Here is a 23,825-nt window from a genome sequence, read left to right as displayed (position 1 = left end):
GCGGAGGAAAATCACAGACACCAAATGTTAACTGAGAGTATACAGTGTTTGAGAGCACATACGAGCAAATTGCTAGGGATGAAGAATGGGCAGAATCAGACACATATTATTTAGTAGCAAAATTCCATTGGCACTCCCAGGTTGGCTTACCTTAAAGAAACAAGAGTTTTGGGTTGATATTGAAGCATTTAGGTTTATATTAACACTACTATTTGATGCATATAAAATGCCAAGAATAGTGGTTGATTGTTTTTTTTTTTTAACTTTATTCGTCCCAATGAGTTCAGGGTAAAATAACACCTTTTCTCATGAACTTTTAAAATAGTATCTCTTTTATGAACTTTTAAATCATGCCTGAACTCTTTAACCTAGTATTCAAGTTTCCTCATAAATGTCGTTTTCTCGGCATAAACCCAGCTTGATTCCTTAGTGACCAACAGAACCCGGACAGTTCAATCCTGTCGTTACTCATAGTGATACAAATTCTGGAATCCCCACCCCTTCCATATATTCTAGAGACCCTCCAAGCAAAGGATTTCATCTCCCTCATTACCTCAGCTTTCTGATTTATACTGATGATTCCTAGCATTTACTGGTTTAGAGTTATTTTAGTGCTTAATTATATACCACCAGGGTACCACTTGTGCTATTTTATATCTCAGTAATATATGTCTCTTACTTTTTCTATTATATCCATCTTAGTGTATAACATAAAGCTCTGTGCGAGATATGTGCTTAAGACAATAAATGGCTATAAAGCAAGAGTCAACTAAAAAAGAATCAAATAACAATTTGTATATTTCAAAAGAAGTAATGTCTCCTTCAATGTTCCTACTTTGAAGAACAAACACTCACTATTTTCAAGGTATTTATGAAACTCTCTCCTTTTTTTTTTGAGGAAGATTAGCCCTGAGCTAACTACTGCCAATCCTCCTCTTTTTGCTGAAGAAGACTGGCCCTGAGCTAATATCCATGCTCATCTTCTTCCGCTTTATATGTGGGATGCCAACCACAGCATGGTGTTTGCCAAGAGGTGCCATGTCCACACCTGGGATCCCAACTGGCGAACCCCAGGCCACCGAGAAGCCGAACGTGTGAACTTAACTGCTGCGCCACTGGGCCAGCCCTGAAACTTTCTCATTTAAAACTGATTTTACAATCAGTTTATGGGCTCAGACATAAAAACATCATAGTATTTTCGAGCTACAATTATTAATCTGCTGTGCACATTCAAGTCACCCAACAAGAATTTTAAAATATATATGGCCATAACATAACTCAAAAAACTCTAAGGCAGTAGGTCTAGTTCCAGGGAGAGGCCAGTTGTGCATGTTAAATGAAAAGGATAATAAATAAGTAAATAAATAAATAATCAAGTTGAGAAAAAAACCTGCCTTAGAGTTTGTACCTCTAAAAAAGAAAATGGCTTTAAGTTAAAGAGGTAGAGAATATTGTCCAGTAGAAGGCAAAACATCTTTTGTGACTTTAATGAGTATTTACTCTTTCAATTATTCTACAGTAGTATATTTACTGGTAAAATGTAAACCATCATACATGTCCTACTTATCTTATGCATAATATCCTTACCACACGGTTGCTACTATACAGGAGATACTGAGTTAGGTGTTGGGGTTGTAGATAAAAATCAAAATGAACCCGGTTTTAAGAAAGTAATTATATGAAAAAATAAATAAGGCATAAAATAATAACTCAAGGCAGATGATGACCCACGGTAAAAGAGAGGTATAATACAAAAAAGAGTTACAAGTTCTCCAAAGCTGGAGAGGCCGTCTAGCGGGAGAACCCGAAGAAGATCTTCAGGAAAAAGTCACATTTGAAACATACCTGAATAGGAGGAGTTTCAGCAGGCAGAGCCTGAGGGCAGAGTGACCAATACAAAGTTAGAAAGATTAAAAATAATAATAAAATAATAATGCATAAAATAAGGAGAATTCTCCTAGAACTGAGAGCTGGTCAACTTGTCTGCATCATAAGGCAAATTACAGGAGTTCAGGCAGAGGCACCCACAACGATTTAAAAAAAGAAGGAGCAATCAGATCAGATTAGGTTAAAGAGTCTGATTTTACTCAATAAGCTGTGGCAATGCTGCTAATATTTATTAGGAATTTATTAATTGCAAAACAAACCAAATACCTTTGCTAAGTGCTTTATAAGCATAGTTTCATTTAATCCTTTCAGCATATTTAAGAAGTAGCCATGTTATTATCCCATCTTCCAGACAAGGAAACTGAGGCTTAGCCAGATCAAATACCTTGGTCAAGATTCCCAAGCTCCTTGGTGGCAGAGGTAAAACTCCATGTGGATCTGCTCAACTCTGGAGTGAGAATAATTCACCTCCATGTAGTAGCATCGCTCAAAATGGAGTTGTGCAGGAAAATTTTTGAGCTAGTGAGTGACACAAAGTGTCACAGCTTTAAGGGTTTAGCTTTAATCTCATCCCTGAAGGAAGTCTTTCTTGTACTCTAATGTTGACATATGCCCTCAGTTTTAACCTCATAGTGCTCATACCGTTCCTCGCAATTATCAGACTATTGTAATTTCTGTTTTGATTGTCTCCTGGAAAACACCAGAAGTCATTCGAGGTTAGGAAGTTTGAATATGACTTATTTTTTACCATATCTTGGTTCCTAACATATTGCCTTTTCCATAATGCAAAAATCAATAAGTATTACTGAATGAATAATTGTATAAAAATGCATTAAGAAAAATATATTTTAAGGAGAGTTAGAAGCAGGGAAGAGAGAAGGTCAGCCAATCGGTCTTTGGATTTGCAGAGAACCATGCCTCCTGTTTCTTCAGTTTCACCTTTCAGCAACCAATGAAAAAGTACTTACAAGTGCCTCTTCATCTCCCCTATAATTAAATTGGCATGTTCCCCCATCTACTTCCCCTAAAACTTCATTCATCCTACAAGTAAAACACTAAACAATTTATAACATATTTACCTTTACATGTTGCTCTCTCCGACCATATTTTCACCTCATTGAGGAAGGGACCATATTATCGACAACTGTTTCCCATGTTCCTAGTGAACTCTATAACATATATTAAAAACTCTACAATATAGTTGAATCGTAAAAGAAAGAGATAATTTGAACCTCTTCTGTACTATTGAGCTGGAATCAAGGAAAGGACCAGTTTGATACTTTTCATACAGTTAGAATTAAAAGGATTTGTCAAATAAGCATATTTGAGGCAAAAAAAATTAAGATTTATAGGCAATGCATTTTTAGCCCTAGGACAGTGAGAAAATGGTAAGAAGTGTAAAAATGGTCTCAGGATGATGGTTAATAACGGCAATCTCCCTGTCATTTGAGGCTAAATTACCTTGAGTAAATAGGTGTGCTATGTTTTAGACTAAAATTGAGAAGGAACTAGAAATTTCTAGCTAAAAGCATCTTGGGTTGTTTCTTAGTTTTTACTCACCTGGGAGGTATTTCCATATGTTTCTCTCTATATTTATAATTATCCATTTACTAGTCATTCTTCAAAATCTTTCCTCCAAGCAATAGCGCTAAATGTGAATATGACATCATCAAAAAGTTTCATCTAAATTTTAAACATTTCCAAACCCTTACATACACCATTTCAATTTCTGTCTTCCTTTTGGAGTTGAAATAAATACTTTATTTATTTATTTGAAATAATACACAGTGTGCAGCACTGCATAGAAAAAACCCTAGCAGTCTTTTGAGAATAAAAGCGAATCAATAGTAATATCTCTTAGAATAGAAGCACTTTTGTTGACAGAGGGAACATGGTTTAACGGCAAGCAAAGCAATCTTTGTTTTCAGTCAGACTATTGGGCTGTGCATGAGAAATGACATGTTCTGACCACTCGCTTTACGTTAAGAGGCAGCCTGGCATGTTCAAAACAGAGAGAAAATGATTTGCTTGATAAAGATGGTCACTTCATGGCTTTAACACATAACATAAAGACAATCTTCATTAGATTTTTTGTTATTTTATAAATTTTTCTTCAGTTCCCATGGAGCTCTATTCTTTTAAAGTTATTCATCCCAGTGCCCCAAAGAGAGTCAATTCAGGAGCTGTTCACATTGCAGCTGTAAATGTAAAAAGTGACCCCACGTCCATCTTGGAACTGAAGTCTTCCTGGGGTTTTAAAAACAATGAGGATGATGATGAAAACAATATTTTAGGATGGTAACGTAATATCTCCAGATAGATAAAGAGATAGATAGAAGATCAATAGATGGATCGATTGATAGACAAAGGCTAGATAGATAGATGGATAGACAGATAGACAGAGATAGCTATAGATATAGGTATAGATACACAAATTAATTAAAGGACTTTTTTGCTCATCTATTGCTATGGGAAATGTAACAAGAAAATCCATTTTGATCAAATTTCTTTATTCTTACCTTCAGATAATAAAGTAAATAATGAGGAATAAGACCTTATAAGCAATGAATGAATGATCCAGACTTAAAAATCTAGAAGTGCCTATTTCCAGCTTCTAGAAAATGATTGTATTATTTTGTTTAAGTCCAGGTACTTTCTTGTAAAATTACAAGAGAAGCAGTAACCATGGGTCCTGCTCTCCTGCAAGCGTGTTATTAGGCTACAAAAAATCTAGTAAAAGAGGCTTGACATTTGGTGAATATGTACATTACACGATGCAACTTATAAATTATTGAAGTATTTATGAAAAAATGAAAGCAAACAAATTTGTCTGTCTGAACTTTCAGCGAGCCCCCTGAAAAACCTATTCAATGCCCAGGGGTTGCTGGCTTCAATTCTTCGCTTTTCATGGCTGCATATTTACATTAAAGTTTTACAAAATGCAAAAATCACAATAATGCAGTGCCCGGTTTCTTTGTGCTGCCGACCAGAAGATGCTGGGAGGAATTTTGCCCTGAGAAAGTTAAACGTCTCAGAAGGCATTAGAGTTTACTTGGAGCTACACAGTAAAAATACATTTTAGTTTAAAAATTACACCTTGCCTCAAAAGCGCTGTTTAAAATATTTTGTTTAGATTTTTGCAAAACAATATTTTTGTCATTCATATTGACATGTAAAAATTAAACTGGATTAATCTAAACATGATCCATTTTTTACGCCATTTTATAGTCCTTAATGTAAGTTCACATTGGTTTCAAGGGCAATGTTGCGTTGGAAAAGAATCTGAAACCAGGGAGCATTGCTTAACATACTATGATGTGGCCACAAGGTGGCTCCAAACACTGCAGTATGTTATTTTACCTCTAGACAAGTGAACAGAATTTTACCAGAAATGTTAGCAGCAATTTACCCTATAAATGGGTCAATACTTCAGAAACATAAACTCATTTCAACCTCCTGATTAAATTTTGAAGTATAATTTGTATTATTTTAAAATGCAGACATTCACAACAACACATCAAATGGAGGAAAACCTTGAAAAATTTGAAGGATTTTGATAGGAAATGATTCCTTAGTCTGCATAATTAATTATTCAACATTTGTCTTGTTTAGGTTTTAAAAATTAATTTCTCCTCTAGTTTTGCACAATTTTCTTCTCCCTTGATTTTCAATTAAAGGAAAGGAAAATATTTTCAAGTTAATGAACTTTTTCTTTAGCATAATTAAATAATTTTAAAACTAAAGAGGAAGCAGATGTAATTTTTAGCCCTCAGAAGGACTAGTTCTGAAAGTACAAACTTTTAGAAAATCAAATGAACTAAAGCATACAACATTAATAGGATATTTTAAATTAGCTATCCTAATCAATCAGCCATCAAGTTAAATCATTTAGCCAAATATTGTGAAGCCGTGAAAAAAGTGAATGTTATTAAATGATCACAGCTTTCAATAAAGATGACATGAAGAAGACTGACTTTGATTAAATAAGTAATATAGATATATTATAGATATATCTATACATAGCTATATATTACATATACATACATATACATATAATTAAATAGTTAATAAATTTAAATATATAGCTGTGACAAAAAATGAGAATTATGTTTTTACGATGTTCACAAAATTATACCTGTTGGTTTGGTTTAGAAGGCTCTGTTATGACTCACTTCCTCTTTACATGTGGGTGGATGAGATAAAATGCTAAGTATATTCTTTAAATAAGTGAATTTCTGAAATAAATATATTAATTAGTCCCAAATTATAAATAAAACTGAAAAATAAAAACTGTGATATAATTCTGGATTTTTAAAATTAAGTTTTAAAAAGGATTTATGGACTCCTTGGGATGTATATTTTATGGCTTTAATATTTTCTTTACGTAATCCATAGAATTCATTCCAGAAGCTTCTTTAATTACCATATAAACAGAGCCGCAAAAAGGAATAAAAAAACAGAAACAGTGATTTTAAGTTGGTCTTCATATCACTTTGGATGTAAAGAATGAAAAGAATAAAATGTCTAAATAAAAAGCTGTTAAAGTTTTCACATTTTGCAGCAGATTCTGTCTTTATCAGATGGTTTCTGGGACCTAGTCAAAGAAAGCAGGAGCCCACTGACCTTTCAGCTTGTAATAGAAGATTGCAGAATTATTCTTGAGATTTATAGGTATCAAAACTTTAATGGGATTATTTCCGTAATGCACTGCCAATGTTCATCATTCTTGTTCTAATTCTCATTACTCTGACCTCAAGAAGGAGAATCTGTGAATATACTGCAGCATATTCAGAAATGGTTCATGTTTCACCTGAGTGAGTTTATGTGGCTTATGAAAGTCACGACTCTTCGCCTCTGTCTTTCTAATGCTTTCTCCCTCTTCTGTCCTCTTTTTGGGTCCTTCCTATCATTTCCAAAATACATATCTGTTAATTCCCTAGTTCACGCAATTACTATACATAATTCTGAGAATGTAATTTAAGTTTTCAGGTTACATTCTATCTTCATGCAACTGACATTTTAAAACCATTAGAGAATGCATATGTTTGTAATGGTTATACATTGAGTCCTTTCCAATTACAGTCACAGATTTTATTAGCCCTTTCCAATCAGAACAATAAATAAACTGCGTCTTTGGAAATTACATGGTTCAAACCACCATTTTCACAAACAAAAAGAAATTGGAATGAAGAATTTATGACGTTGTCAGTAGAATTAGTGACAGAATCAGAATTAAAACACCAAGTGGTTTTCACTTCAACTCAAGTACAAAATTATTATTATATGATATAAATCAAAATATTCAAAGATTTTAAAGTGGTAGCCCAAGTCATATCATGTACTATGATTAAAATAAAACTCGCTCAATAATGAAAAAGCATAGGTCACATGAATTTACATACAATAACAAACCAATAAAAATGATAAGTAACAATAACAAGTAGCACTAGAATTCACCTATCGTGTGTCAGGTGTTGTCAGTACTTTACAGTTATTGTTTCTTTTAATCATGACAACTGCACTATTATATAAGTACAATTATTAATCCCATTTTGCAGATGGAAAAACTACTAGGAATATTAAATATTCAATATATGGTAAGTGACACAGGATTTGAACCCTGGCAGCTTGGTGCCATGGTCCATGTTCTCATCCATCAAAGGTCTTAGTGAGAGTACTTAGGTTAGAGTCATTACATCTTCGAAGAAAGCAATCTCAGTGCTGCTGCCATACAGCTATATCACCGTGTTGTCTTCCTATTAAATATGACCTTCACCAGTTGTTTGCGGCAAAACAGAGTATTATATAAGAGAAACTTTTTCACAGAGTGACTGAGTCCAAAAATCAGTGGCTTCTATGGAGTGCATATTTTAATTACTTGAGGGAGTATGGAAACTTCCGTTCATAAGAATTCTTAGCAAAAGAATGCTGGGGTCCACTTGGTCTTCAGATATGTCCTTTTTATTGAGGCTTCTTGTCTGGGATTGGAATATTAGTCTCTAATTTGAGTCCTTGCTGCAAGACGATGATTGGCTAACTGCAAATGTGAAGCGCAAACTTAGCTTACCAACCAAGATGGCAGCTCGTAACCCAAGCGCCCATTCAGAATGCCCTCTGGGGACTCCACTGAATGACTCTGAGGCTACACAAAAATAGACCTTGAACTAGGCTGCTAACTCATTCTGATATCTTCTTGAAAGATGTCACGTAGCTTTGAATACAATAATGCAGCTTTTAAACAAATAGGTAAACTAGAGTCCCATGTTATTCATTTTAAAAGTACATAGTAGTCATCTTTCTCATAACTATCAAAACTGGAATACAATAATGAGTCCTGTGCCTATTCATTTAATACCTCACTGCAATGAAAGTTTTGTTTTTTTCTCTCTTCGTGATTGTATCTCTGGCTGCTTGCACAGTGTCTGGCTTACTAGGCAGTAAGAATACTTGGTGAATGGAGGAATGAATGAAGGAATGAATGAATGAAATAAGATACTGAGAGGTTTCTTCAGTTGTTTATATAACAGAAAATCAAACCTGAAGTCCCTGTGTTAGGCAGAGGAATAGGTGACTGCAAAATGATACCCTGCTATCTAATTGATCACTATTCCATAAAAATGGAAAGTTTTAGAACATATCTACTATTTCTATTATAGATCATATGATATTTAATGGTGAATATCTCACATGAGGACCACTTCTCCTCAAGCAGAAAATTCGTATTGGATTCATCCTTACGTCCTGTCCCTGGGTGTGGTAGTAAGGAAATGGCTGTTAGCAACCTCCTCCAAAATAAACAGAATTAATTAGAAGCTGAGGAAAATGGAGGAAGTTACTGTTTAGATGCCAGATCATTTAAAATTATAAAGGAAAATACAAAAGAAAATATAACACATGCAAAAGAATAAATAGCTATGTATGATAGCCTAAAATCAAGAGACAGGTAAATTAACGATTGTGAATTTTTCATCATCATAGTATTTGGCCTGTTAGCACTATTAAAAATTGAAAATTTCCATAGTGATTTTTTGGGAACAGTGGTTTATACGCAATGTCTTCATTTGCTTCCTAGAAAGGACAAGGCTCTTCTCATCCACACGTTTTTCATCTTGGACTTACCTAGAAATGGGTTTGATGCAGCCCCTATCTATAAAGTGAAGTGAATGAATGTCTTTGCTCTGAAGTCAAGATTATGGTTACCATTTCTCTAACTTGACATCTCCATTGGTCTGGATGCCCAAGAGATTGTATACACCTAACACAGATCTTTGTACCAAAAAAGAAAAGATGTTTTTCCCTCACTTGGTTCAGATTTCATATTCTGACAGAGGATAATCCAATTCCAAGAAAAAAACATTTAGTAAAGAAATTACTTCTTTTAACTTAGACTTTAGAGATATTTCACTTCCCAAGTATATCTTTTGTTTAGTATTGAAAATAAATACTTGTGCCTATTTCAAAGATAATGCAGTTTTACAAACTAATAAAAAAAGAATATGTAGGGCTGGCCCCCTGGCCGAGCGGCTAAGGTCGCGCACTCTGATTCCACAGCCCAGGGTTTCAACGGTTTGGATCCTGGGCGTGGACATGGCGCTGCTCATCAGGCCATGGTGAGGCGGCGTCCCACATGCCACAACTAGAAGGACTCACAACTAAAACAATATACAACTATATACTGGGCGGATTTGAGGAGAAAAAGCAGAAAAAAAAGAAGATTGGCAACAGTTGTTAGCTCAGGTGCCAATCTTTTTTTTTTTTTTTTTTAAAGCAGGCTAGATATCTCTTTAAAAAAAAAGAATATGTAGAACCATTTAGTTATTAAATGTTGAAAAATTAGGGCATATATTTTAAAAGTCAGAGTAGCTGGAAGAGAAGAGAGTGTTACAAAAATGTAGCATTCTCATTTTTTTTAATTGCACCCTTCTAAAAAGCTTTACGTCAGTAGGAAAAAAAGTATTTATTTAGTGTTGAAATTCTACAGAAAATCCCCACTCTTCACTCCAACAGGAAAAAAGAGTAGAAGGGGAGAAAGAGGGAAAAGGGCTTCTAAGTACATGCCTGTACTTAAGATTAAATTTTGAGCAAATCTCCAAACGAATAACGGAAACCTTGGTGAAGGGAGGGCATAAAAAATAAAGACTTTCCATGGTTCTTCTTCATGGGGAATGGCTTTTATTCAAATTTAGGAAGCTACATGCAGACAGAATAAATGTGTGTCTTCGTGGTTTTCACTCTCCAGAGACTACATATTGAAAAGTCACTCTAGTGACACAATATGGTTCAACACTACAGAGCAGGAATAACCCCTAAGTTATCAAGCTTTAGGAGGAAGACAAAAAAAGGAGAAAAAAAGAAGAAGAAATTTCTACTTAACTAGGATAATGGTTAATCACCATGTACTCAATTTCTGCTCATTTGATTAAATAAGGTAATATAGACTTTCTTTTATTCCAGTGGTTTCTTTTCTTTATGTCTTTGCTAAAGCAAATAACCACCACACTGTTGGTATTAAAAGTACATGTAATTCAGATTCTTTATTTTATTAGCAATAGATTTAAGCCAATGAGTTAGAGGTGATAAAATTTTAATTTTTTAGTTTATTTAAAGCAAATACCTTAAATAAAAAACTAATGAATATACTTAACATGTAGAAGATTTACATGGTAAACACCAAACCATTAAAGTCCCTCAGATAGTCCAAATATTTTCAAATCTACCTAAATATAAGGCTATCAATTTAAAGCTGATGCCTAGAAGTCAAATTTTCCAGAAACCTTACTGTACTTCATTTAAATTTGAAGTCTGATTCAAGAATTATGGAAACATTCATTACTTTTAAAAGTCCCAGAAGCTACATAGTTTTCAAATGGAATTGATTTAACTTCATTTTATTGGGAGTAGATTTACATGAAAAAGGGTAATCGGTCACATTTTAAAAACTTATGACATTAGCAGGATTATGCATAAAAGGTACTCAATAACCTAGGCAAATACGTTGATTGCCTTTGCTCTATTCATATAACTATGTCAAATTTCAACTTAAACTCTTGTATTTTTGAATACTATGTGAACATTGTACAGAATTACCAGAATAACCCAAGTTAAAACATTTACTTTATTCAGTTTATTGATTATTTTAAGTTCCCACACATTCTGCTGAACTTGATTATTGTTCCAGTATATGTTTCCCGCATTTCCAGCTGGAAACAAGAAGGAGCAATGGTAGTTCATGACTCTACATTATCCAGAATAGACATTTCCTCATTATATATCAGTGTACATTTCTAGATCACACACTGGTAATATCTGTATCTTACAACAAAGAAGAATCAACATGTCTAATGAAAGTCTGCTTTCTGGAAACACACAATTTACCTTAAATTTATTTTTTAAATCAGGACTCTGTCAAACTATTTCAATATCCTCTGTTACAGTAAATCAACAAAGATTCCCAATCAATAACTGACACACTGATTATAATAACTCATGTCTATGCATTCTACATTCGGATACTTTGCAGAAGTCATTTCATTAATAGATGCTGAATTTCCCATATTTTGCTTGCTAGTGCAGTAAACTACATTGGTGCCAATTTCAATTCCTTAAAAGCCTAGGTGTTATCATATCCATAAGAATCGCTTTCATTTTAAAAGACATGCTCTAGTTAACTGAACTGTCATATACTTTGTGCTATAATGCAAAGGATAATGTAATAAATCCAGTTTATAATGTGGCAAATGATAGAATACTGATCATAAAAATCACAAGATTTACAGAAATATTATTTCATATAGGGTAATATAAAAAAGCACATGGGAAATTCAATCAAGGACTTTTGTAATTGTCATTAATGAGGGAGGGGGGAAGAAAAAGAGGGAGGGAGATGGATGGGGGAAGAGGGAGGGAGAAAGGGAGGAAGAGAGAGACAGAAAGAGAGGGAGAGAGAGCAGTGCTAAATTTCTGAGAATCAGCAGGCTCTGAAGTGTTTAGACATGTCATTTACTGCTGAATTTCCTGTTGTGAAATGATGTTGCATTATACCTTATAGCCTATTGCTTAATCCTGTCCTGAAGCTCACAACGTTATTTAACTTTAATTCATATTTCTGCATTATATTGATATTTAGAATCAAGGTTGCTTTCTATAAAAGGGAGGGGGAATTGAAAACTGAGATCACATGGTTTGGTAAAGTGCTTTATAATGTTACTGACAAACTCTCTAAGGATGGATATCCCTTTACTACCAGGGATTGTCATATGAAGGTATTTCAACCTCCCACAGGTAGTCATTATTTTCAAGGAAGGCTACATTTTATTTTCTAAAATGAGATAAACTGGAATTTTATTTTATTCATTCTTACTCAGTTTTCAGCTTTCCCTTTCTCTACATCCACCACTAACACGGTAATGTTTAACAAATGTCTCTTAGTAATACAGAGGACAGAACATCACAGGTATTGCAAGAGAGAAATAGGATAAAAATATAAAGACATTAGTGAAATCAAAGTACCTTTATTCTTTACAAAATCGTTACTTTTTGTGAGAAGTTGCACTAATAATAAAGAGTTAAGCAAAAGTTATACTGAAACAATTTTTTTAAACTGTCAGATTATTTTAATGGATCGATGTTAACGTTACATTAAGGATAATGCATTCCCAGAAATCTACAACTTTAAAGTGCTAGATGTGCTTTTCTCACGATGTTTGCCTCTTGAGTTAGTTGGACTGAGTAGTGACAAAGAAGACATGGCAAAGGCAAACATGGCCTCATATGCTTTAGATACCCTTACAAAAGACACCACAACTGGATTTTCAAAGAGCTCAAGGTCTCATCCTAAAATGTCAAGTGAGGTGAGGCTGCTGTAGGGCATGAAAGGAAGAAGAGGACAGAGGTGACCCTGAGCTGAGGTTGTTATCTTCGAAAACAGGCACTCCTTGTGAAATTTTCTCATTCTTATGCATGAAAAAAAATCTGTAATTTTGAGTGTTGAACTTATTGGGATAAAAGCAAGGAATGTTATATTAGTGCTCTGTAAACATAATCCAAATGCTTTAACTAGAAAAAAAGAAAGCCGATTGAAAAATGTTTAAATACAGGACATTTTTTCTACATGCATATTTCAGGTTATTGTAATTATGCCAAAATGAAATTTTATTGATGAACTCATCCTCAGTAGTGTCAAGAAAAGGAAAACCGATTTTCCTATGTTAACTTTCACTTCTCAAACATGTATTCATAATGCTATTACTTGGACTGATTTTTTTTCAAAATATGCATAATACGGACCATATATACTTAGTACAATGCTTCACCAATGTCACCACTGCTCTGTAAAAGCCTAACAAGAATGAGGGCACATTTCTTGCTAGTTAGTTTTCAACTTCAGCCTATTTCAGACATGACTGTTAAATATTATCTGGTTAGTAAAGTGACTTTTCTGAAATACTATCCAGATAATATTCTAGGTTAATCAAAAGTAGAAGTTTTCAAACATAGACTTGAAATTTGGAGATCAAATATCTGCATAAAATTACTGATGGTTGGCATAAATAATTTTTAGATTTCTTTACTTAATACTTTGTCACTTTGTTTCAGTAATTTACAAGCATGTCTAACGTGGCAACAGTATTAGAATGTAATTTGCATAGTAGAAATAAGATATTACGGCTAATGCTTTTGAAACTCAAGGGCTAGACTAGAGGTAGTTGGGTTTATATCTCTCATTGGTATTAACTGCTAACTATGCAACGCCGTTACTGATAATAACACTTAAAAATGTGGTTCACCTGGCTGCTGAATCAGCATCATGGGAGCTAACGCTGTTCTTGTGCTGCAGCCTAGCGGAATGATTGGGTATAAAAATGACATATTCCAGGAGGACCCAGTGTTATCACCGGCTGCAAAGTAGGTTAAGAAACAGGAAATAAGTCATGTGTCCAGAAATCTCCCAGGTAATATATACTCTGCCTCACTTATTTGCTTAAATGGGAAATTAAGTGAAGATCAAGAAACGCATCCTAGAGTGTGAACAGGGTCCACAAATTTTGGAACAAACCTTTTCATTTTCAAACATTCCCTTTTTCAACAAGAAAAAATAATCATACCTCTTTCAGATTACACTAACTTTCCTAATAATGTGCCAGAAATGTATCTCTCTCTAGGTAGAAAATCAGTGTTCCATCCCTTTATTCCTTTTTTTTTAAAGAAAATCTCAGTGTAGGAAAAAATCTAGCAGTGTCATATTAAATTGAATAGCTGTGTAGTACTGTTCTTATCAATAAACAGCTAGTTTTTATAAACATCTAGGAACATCATCTGAAGCACAGACCAGGACCAGGCAATTTAACCACTGACCTCACACAAATGCATATGTATGTGGATGTCATACAGATTATTCGCTCCTTTCCTATTTCCCTTCTTCTTTTCCTTTTCTAGACATCTAAGGGTATGGAATTCTCTTTTTTGATTGGAGTCAGGGAAGGCACATGTATTCACCAGGGAAGTCAATTTGTTAGCAGCAAGCGTTTGAAAGCAAAGAAGTATCTGATTTAATGAAAGCAGACATTGACTCATACTTTTAAAAACACAGCCCCAAGAAAAAAAGTGAACACAAACACACGAAGCATTTCTTTGTTTTTACCATCAGAATGGATTTGTATTTGATGTGTCCCTAAGCCACAGACACACTCTGCTTATATTTGTGCACTCTCTAATCCCTTGGCTGTGCCCCCCCCACCCCCCCCCGATAAACCACTATTTGCTTATGCATTGAATACATATGTGCCACATTTATTACTCTTCCGGGAAAGGGCGCCAGGCAGATTACCTATGCAACCTATCATTTACCTATTTATCTATGACACAACCTCTTCCTTTTTTCTTCATCACTTTAACTAAAAATGAACCTAGAGCTCTTGTCAATGACATAACGTTTTCATGAAAGTTCTACTAATTAAAAATCCTCACCATACCAGACCTAAAAAATGAGCACACTCTTGCCAAGTGGTATTCACCACAGAGAGGCTCTTGTAGCTACGTTTTAAAGAAGGATAGAGAGGGGCATGGTGTGGAGGGCGAGAGTCTAGTAACATACGCACTGAAGTAGAACAGTTGTTAGCATCAGAGGGCAGATTATTTTTAATACAGATCCTTCAAGAAAAGAAGAAGAAAAAATAATGCATCTCTTAACAGCTAAAGTAATGGCTGGGCAGTTTTGGATATTAGAATCTTTTACTGGAATGAAGACCCACAGTTATACTGTTTTTTGGAAGCAAAAGATGATAGGTCAGTTTTTAAATGATGTTTGTTTTGACTGTACCTGTAAACTCCCCTTTTTAATGGTAAGGAGATGGGAGGTTTTTACTGTAGTGGCATAAAAATACTTTCAGACTACTGCTTTTGCCCATACTTAGAGTGCTATCAATAGTTACTTGTTGGGGACAGGCATTTAGAGTTGCAATGTGCTGCATTAATTTAACACCACATAAAATATGGATTTTATTGCAGCAGAGACAATAAATGCTGCATTTGCTGACTACATGCATTTCATCTCCCCCCTTCATCTTTCCCCCCTCATACTTCTGACTGAGACGTAAAATGTGAATATAGGAATTATGCCTATTCTATTTCTGATGAATGGCAATCTATTTTATTTATGTAGATGCTTAGGGACCATTGACAGTTTCAAGGAATCTGTCTTCCGCCTGTCATTTCTCTTTATATTGAAGGTACAATGAACTATGACTACAAATAAGTGCAGAGTGAATCCATTCGTATGGAATGCAAAGTAATGTTACATGTTAAGAGTTCACAGCAACAATGTTCTCTCTTCAACTGATTTTTAAAATAAAGATGAGCAAGTATGAGCATGATAAATTACACTCCATAATATATTTTTAGCATTTGTTCAGAGTGAATACATTCATAACTTTAATATCATGACCCACTGTTGAGCATAATATATAATTTATCCAGTTTTACATTACCGCTATAGGTATTCAAAGCAGTTATTTCTAGAATCCAATATGCAGAGTTTTATGCTTAACTTATGCATATATTAAAGATAATTACTTGGAAGTAATTATTAAATACAACTTAAAAACAAATATTTTCCCCCAAGAGAAAGAAAATAAAAGACATTAAGGGAGTTAAAAAAGAAAAAAAAAAGAAGAAGAAGAAGAAGAAGAAGAGAGAGAGAAACGAAGTCTTCCTACCTTTTTTATCAGCTTCTGGGTAACGGAAGTTGGTTCCAGCCAAAATAATCCTGGAGAAACTGTCACAAGGTCTCCTTTTTTGTTTGTTTTCTCCTGTTATTTTCTATCACTGATTCTACTTCAATCTAACTCAAGCTTTCTCTCAGCATCACTTTTAACTCTGGACGGTAGGGAACCGAAGAAAACGGAGGGCGAGCTCTCTCTGATTGGCTTTCATTCAGTGCTTCTGATTAAGGGGAAAGAAAAAAAAAAGAGAAAGGAGGAGGGGAAAAAAGCCCTTCCTCACACGGAGAGAAAGGTTCTGCTGATAGAGCTGCAGCGCTCGCCATGGGAAGGTTAGAGACTGGGGAAGCGCTGGCTTTTGCAAGCACACAGCGATTTGCAAGTGAATGCGAGGGGAGGGCGCATCCGCGAGGAGGGCTGTGGATGAAAGGCGTCCCCTCCCCCGCAGGGCAGAAAGACTCTCTGTTTCAAGGCGAAGGTAATCAGCCCAATCTAATCCGGCTGTGTCCCCAACGCAATCTCAGCAACAGGACTGCTTCCTGCAATTCTTTTTAATAGACACTTCTTCTGACATATATGTTCCTGCACCATCCTTACGCCAGACTACCGAAATACGCGTATTGACGGAGCGCCGAGCCAAATTGCAACCAAATCTGATCCGTTACCGGAGTGATTTTTGTTGCCGTTTAAAATTTTTATTTATTTTTGCTTTCAGTGAACTTTTCTTGATTCTCCAAATTCCTTCTTTTTGTTGCTTATTGTCATATGAGAACACACCTTGTTCATCGTTTTGAAATGTCCGTGAGCCGGGCTTGTCTGCTTAGTATTATCTGCTTTGCGTTTTTATAGTTTATAGATAAAAGTGTTTTACTCATAATTTAAATATGCAATTAATGCTATTACATTATTTAGACTTTGGACTTGACGCAGTCTCCTTTTTCTTTAACTTTTTCCTCAAAACTTTGCATTTCATGCCCAAATGTTTGTGTAAACAGAGTGTAAATACACCTGGATGGTTGTTTATTTATCAACCTTCTAACTGTCCATCTATTTATCTATCTCTACATTGAGTTGAAATCAACCAAAACCTTACCAAAGGATGTCAGTATAGCTCCACAAAATAATGAACACCTTTATATTTTTCTGGCTACATGTAAATTTCTTTTTAAAGTAAATAAATTATTTAAACATACTATAAAATAGTATACTATAAAAATAATTTTAAAACTAGAGGAGGAATTAGGATGACAATCTTGTCCAGCTGTGACTTTTTTTAAAAATAGATAACAGGGCTCAGAAATGTTAAATGACTTGCTTAAGTTCACAGAGATAACTAGTGACGAAGTTAAAACAATGACAGTTTATAACTTATATCTATTTATATAAATATATAACATTTATGTCTATAATTCCAATTGAGTACTGTTTCTGAGATGTCATACTACCTCCTGGGTACATGTTTGATGATTCCAGCATCAGTAGGGCCCTCATACAGTCAGCATAGTGGGAAAGGAAAGAAACTGAATCTGGGGAGAAAAAGATGGGGAGGGAGGTTCTAGATAAGATTTCAAAACACTTTTAGTGTACCAAAAGTTTATTATATGACTAATGCTACCAACTAGTTTTTTTTAATATGCCAAATATTTCCATTCAACAAAATGATACTGATAGCAGAAAGCGACTTTTGAAACACTTAATTTTACATATGAGGCCATTAAGATCTGGAAAATTGTAGTGACCCTACTAAAAGTTGTGTGATAACAGAGCTGGAATTCTTACACTCATCTCTGGATCACTTACTCATAGTTTTTTTCAACAGAATGCCTTAACTTTAGAGTCAGGTCAAAATAAGTATTGCGTTTTTTTCTGGGATGTGTTTGTATTAATAAGATGTATATGTTCAATATAATACTGCCATTGATATGTTAAAGTTGGTTGTCAAAAGTTTTAGAATCTCATACTCTCTATATAAATTACACCATGTTTAATTAAGTACAGCAGATCAGGTGCACACACATATGATAGCCTCTTATTAGATTAACCATTTTTGTATGTTTGTTTGATATTAGTTTCAGAGTAAATGGCTGCATAACATGAGGAGTTGTTTGGATTTCATTTAAATGGGTCCAGTTGAGAAAATAACCAAAGGCTGAGATCAGATGTGAAATGCTATTTTATTAATGAAAATACATGTTGCAATGATGTGTTCCCCAAATAATAGCTTTTTAACCAGATAGAAGTTTATTCATTTCTTACATAAATTTCTGAGTTGGTATGATTACTGTGCTCTGTGTAATCGTGAGAAATTCAGGTTCCTTCTGTCTTAATGCTTAACCACTTTCAAGGAGTTGAACTCATGTATTTGATCCGAGAGAGGTCACCCCCAAATCTGCTGTCTAGAAGCAGCGGCAAAATGAAAAACGAAAGACTGCTCCCTTCTATTAGAATCTTCTATGATTTCCTTGGCTGGAAACGAGACACTTAACCATGAATTGTTGCAAGGGAGGCTTAGAAATGTAGTATTTACTCTGGAAAGCTATTTGCCCAGTTAAAGCAATGGATACTGTTAGAGAGGGAGATGGCAGAATTTTGGATACAAACAGCAGCAGAGCCATCATATCTATGCATCATATAGTAGCATATTTTATGGCTTTTTAGAGGAAAAACCAAAATTTTGTCCTTGTTTAAAATTAAAATTTTGTCATAATGTTAGAGAATGGTATCCTTGCAAAGTCATTTTGATAATATTTTAAAACTTTGAAGTATGAAACAATGGTACTGTTGGTTATTACATTTTCTGTTTTATGATGAGGTAATTATTTAATAAATGATAGAAAGGGCATCAATGTATTCCAAAATTCAGGAGATGTAGAAACAGAAATGAGAAAGAGAGAGAACATTTGAACAATGAATGTATTAAAATTTATCCCATTTTCCTTAATGCTCTCCTTATAAAGAGATACATATACTATCCTATTGAATATAATCTTTAGTAAAAAATAATAATAATAAAATAATGAACAAATACAACATTGGCTAAAAATGAAAACCTCTGATAATGAATTTTATTTTATTAAACAATATCATTTTTCAATTTCTTCTTTATTTCACTCTATAAATGGGTTAATTTTAGATTCTGTGAATTTGTTTATTTCTTTTGCATTTTCTCGGAAATCCTATGTAAACTAGCTCTGTTAGTTAGATAAAACTTCCCTATAGTCACCAATGTTAAGAAACGGTGGCCCACGAAGTCAGAAAAATGGCCAGTAAGCTCTATATGAATGGGATGAATGAGTCAGTGCCTCACTAAAATGTCTCTCTCTGTGAGGAGAGGCCATATGTCCATTATAAGCAAATAAAAGCTGATGAAATTAAAATTTAAAAATGCATTTCTACACTTTTAAAACTAAATGTGAAATTGCACAGAAAATGCCTTACTATAATCATAAAACACTCAAGAAATTGAAGGGCATTCTACCATTGTAACAATGGGACCTTCTGAAGGCTGATTGTCTTCATCGCAAATGTAGAAGACCTAATTTGGTTAAAATCAGTTAAATAAAACCACCTTCCATTCCATGTGGAATTATGTGCCTAAAAGTTGTCATGCTGTTGTCACTAAACAATAAGCATCAGCCCTTAAGGTGTCACTTACTAAACAGATACATACTTGTTTTAAAACAATAGCTTCTCAGCCGCCTTTCCTGGGTTCCTTTGAATGATATTCAAGATAATATCAATTTCCACCATAACAGGAAGTGAATCAAACCCAGTTCTTTCTCTATGGCTATGAGACAAGAGTAGAGAATGTCTACACTGCTTCACTCCCCTCAAATACATTGGCTGAAAAATAATTTTGTATCGTTTGTTTGACACAACATTTTTTCTAATCTCCTTCCAGTCTGTCTTACTGGACTATAGGGGTTGGAAAATTAAAGATTACATTCCCCTGGCAGCCAGTGTTTGGGGTGGCTGTGGGAGTTGGGGGGATTCATATTCTGTTTGTTAGATGTCTTCCTCATCCTTGAAGTAGAAATTGAGTTAAATATGGAGAAAGGCAAAGTGGAAGGCGTTGATTTGGCCACCCAGGACAGTAGCCGAGGAAGCATGGTTTTGTGTTCAGCCTTACCTGAGGTGGTATTGACCACTGGACCACAGCGATGGATGTGTGATTCTGGCAGCTGGAAATGCTCTTAATATTCACCCAGTCCTTCTCTTTCTATTCATGTTGTAAACTACCGTCTACTACTCAAAATGAAATAATAGTATAATTATTATTGTTTTTGCCTAAAGTAGCTAGAGTGGTTTCTGTTACCTGCAACTGAATGGTTACTGAATCTTCTGTCACAGTAAGCTCTGTCACTGTGACTGTTTAACCGTATCTCCACATTTCTTAGATCACGTAACTTGGAAATGGGAAGATGAAGGATTGAGCCAGGACAAATTAATGTATCAAACAGCTGGTTTTGTTTCTAAATGTAATTATTTTGAAAAACAATCAAGAGTTAATGAGAGGGCCGGCTCCGTGGCCGAGTGGTTAAGTTCACGTGCTCCGCTGCGGCAGCCCAGGGTTCGGATCCTGGGTGCGGACGTGGCACTGCTCGTCAGGCCATGTTGAGGCGGAATCCCACATCCCATAACTAGAAGGACCTGCAACTAGGATATACAACTGTGTATGGGGCGGAGGGGGGAGGGGGAGGGGAGGGGAGGGGAGGGGAGGGGGGCGGGAGGGGGGAGGGGGGAGGGGGAGATAAAGCAAAAAAAAATAAAAAAGATTGGTAACAGTTGTTAGCTCAGGTGCCAATCTTTAAAAAAAAAAAAGAGTTAATGAGAGAACACATGATCTTAAATTTATTCGGACTCTTCTTTTCTTTATAAGCCACTGTCTTCTGTGTGCTTTAGGTCTAAAGGTCAGGGCTAGTTTCTTAACTTTCTTACATCAAACCTGAATCACACTGCTTGAGTTTTTTTACCTACTATTTTTAATGTAAAAATTTTGGTTACATATGAAAAGATTTACAAGTAAATTGAATCCTATCTTCTTAGCAAGACAGAAAAAAATAGATTGAATAATTCTCATGTTGACTGAAAAGTAAATTCTTACTCAGTCTGACTGCTTCCATCCATACCCGAATAAGGTTAGTGGCCTATTTTAAATGTTGAAACATTGGTGAAGTGAAAGTAATCAGGAATGAATTTTCCATTGTCTGGTTGTGATTTAATTTTATGCCTGAGAAAGTGAATGAAAGAAAAATCTTTCAAATAAAAAAAAGTAGTGGAAAACAATAAATCATAAGTATAATGTGTTTGCAATTGTATTTAGTGAACTAAGGTATAATCTTTTATTTTTATATTTTATTTTAAGCTGTATTGTTAATGCAGAGACTAGATCTGAGTGGTGAAGCAGCATTTTAATTGACATCATCGCTCTGAAAAGCCATTCTAAGAATTCTTAGAATCTTTTTAAGAAAAAGCAATATTTTTAAATATATTAAATACCTTCTTATAAAACACTGGTCAGCCCTGGTGGTCTAGTGGTTAAGATTTGGTGCTCTTACCTCTGCAGCCAGGTTCGTTTCCTGGTCAGGGAACCACACTACCCATCTGTCAGTTGTCACACTGTGGTGACTGCACGTTGCTGTGATGCTGAAAGCTATGCCACTGGTATTCCAAATACCAGCAGGGTCACCCATGGTGGACAGATTTCGGCAGAGCTTCCAGACTAAGACAGACGAGGAAGAAGGAACTGGCCACCCACTTCTGAAAAACTGGCCATGAAAACCCTGTGAATATCAGCGGAGCATTGTCTGATGTAGTGCCGAAGGTGAGAGGATGGCGCAAAAAGACCTGAGAGGGCTCCATTCTGCTGGACACAGGGTCACTAGGAGTCAGGATCGACTCAATGGACTAATAACAATAAAAGAGTAGACACATCACAACTATTATTTTGTTTTTTCTTTCTTAAAATATCATCTCATTCCTTCTCCTCCTTTCCGCACCTTATTATTTGTCAATAGCCGTTAACTTTGTGATATTTTACCTGACTTGTAGCTATCAAATTAGCATACCAGTTTCATGGATGCTGACAGAAGACATGAGACTCTCAAGTCAGAGACAAAAGGCACAGGAAGCAGTGTGGTCATCATATTTTCTGTCCCCCGCTTCTCATTTGGCCGATGCTGGAGATGGGCTCAGGTGGATGTTGCACATGAAGTGGGTTTGTATCATAGCTGAAGGACACTAAGCTTAGGGAACTCCATTTGTTATATAATAGACTGAGCAAAACTGCCTGAACTTTACTCCGAAGGGAGACATTATCATTATTTCGTTGTACAATATGCAAATCCCTCAATTCTGATGGGGACAATATCTCATCATCCAAGGCTGTTCCTATACAAATGAACTTAAAATGATAGTTTAAAGAAAAGAGAAGTTAGTGCAGAAATGTGAGAGACATATGGAAAATTATCTCACAAGATTATTATTTATTGATCCAATGATAAATATTGGCTATGAAACTCACCTATTCCCAGCATGTGGTTACCCTAATCCTTAGGAAAAATTCTGCAGATGACTGGGTATTCTACCTATAGGACCAATTATATGGCCTGTGACAAAGACTCTCTCATTGATGAAACTTTACTCAGGCTCCCCTGAACTCCTTTTCAACTAAACTTGACTTTTGGACTCGTCTCTGCATTGTCCAATTTTAGTGAGAATCCTGCTAATTCAGTTTAACCAGAATCCCCACCCTCAATATCTGATCACTTTTGATTTTTAATTAGATTCCTCATGCTCCACCATCCCCCAGTGATGTCAGATCACCCTATTCTGCCTTCAGCAAGAATACTGTCAGGTCACTTTAGGTAGAATCTCCTCTTGCCCCTGATATTTTCTCTTAGTAGTTTTCTGTGCACTGACCCCCACTCTGTTCATTGACTACAAATTCCCACTTGCCCATGCTGTATTCAGAATTGAGCCCAATCTCTCCTCCCCACTGCAAGACCCCACTGCAGTGGTCCCCCATGTCCATCACGATGGCTCCTTTGAATAAGCTTCCTTACCGTGCTTTAGCATGTGTCACTGAATAATCTCTTCTTTAATGTCTGGAACGATGGTTCTCAGAATGCAGTCTCTAGGCCAACAACATTAGCATTACTTGGGACCTTGTTATAAATGCAGATTCTTGGGTCCCATCTCAGACCTACTGAATCAGTAACTATGGGAGTGCTCAGCATTCTGTGTTTTTAAATGTCTCAACGTGATTCTGAGAACTAAAATGTGAGAATCACTGGCCTATAGTTATGTTAAAGCAATCTAGAAAAGAAAGAAACCCTGACTTAAAACTCATGATTTATGAATGCATAAAATTTGTTTATACAATCACTTATTATTTTTGACACATACATATTATATGCAGAAACACTGCAAAACGTTATGCTATTTATGAGACTGTGGGAGAGAGCTACAACCATGGTCCTGGCTAAATAAGGATTTAACCACCTAATGAGAGAGACAGAAATGAAGACAAGTGATACACAAAAGTAAATGAATGGGAAGAAAGAAGGGAATTTTGCCAAGTGTGTGATGAATGAAGAAGTAGTTACTCTCAAGTTTTCGAAATAGAGTATTGCAACTGTGATGAATGTCAGCTTTGGTTTTCATTTCAGCATTCAACATGCTAGGGGGTAGATGGCAGTGAAAATGCCTGGTCATGATGCT

General features: G+C 35.3%; 1 protein-coding gene across 1 annotated transcript in view; it reads right to left on the bottom strand.

Annotated features, from left to right (window-relative positions):
* Positions 1 to 16,515, bottom strand: part of LOC106822705 (cadherin-10) — a 169,215-nt gene extending 152,700 nt beyond the window's left edge. Inside the window, exon 1 of the mRNA XM_014827978.3 lies at positions 16,101 to 16,515. The gene's annotated coding sequence lies outside the window, so the exon portion shown is untranslated. The remainder of the gene's footprint in view (positions 1 to 16,100) is intronic.
* Positions 16,516 to 23,825: the final 7,310 nt, after the last annotated feature.

This window comes from Equus asinus, chromosome 10 (genome assembly GCF_041296235.1).
Source record: "Equus asinus isolate D_3611 breed Donkey chromosome 10, EquAss-T2T_v2, whole genome shotgun sequence".
NCBI lineage: Eukaryota > Metazoa > Chordata > Mammalia > Perissodactyla > Equidae > Equus > Equus asinus.
The sequence above is the reverse complement of the archived record's forward strand: the minus strand, read 5'-3'. Positions and strand labels throughout refer to the sequence as shown.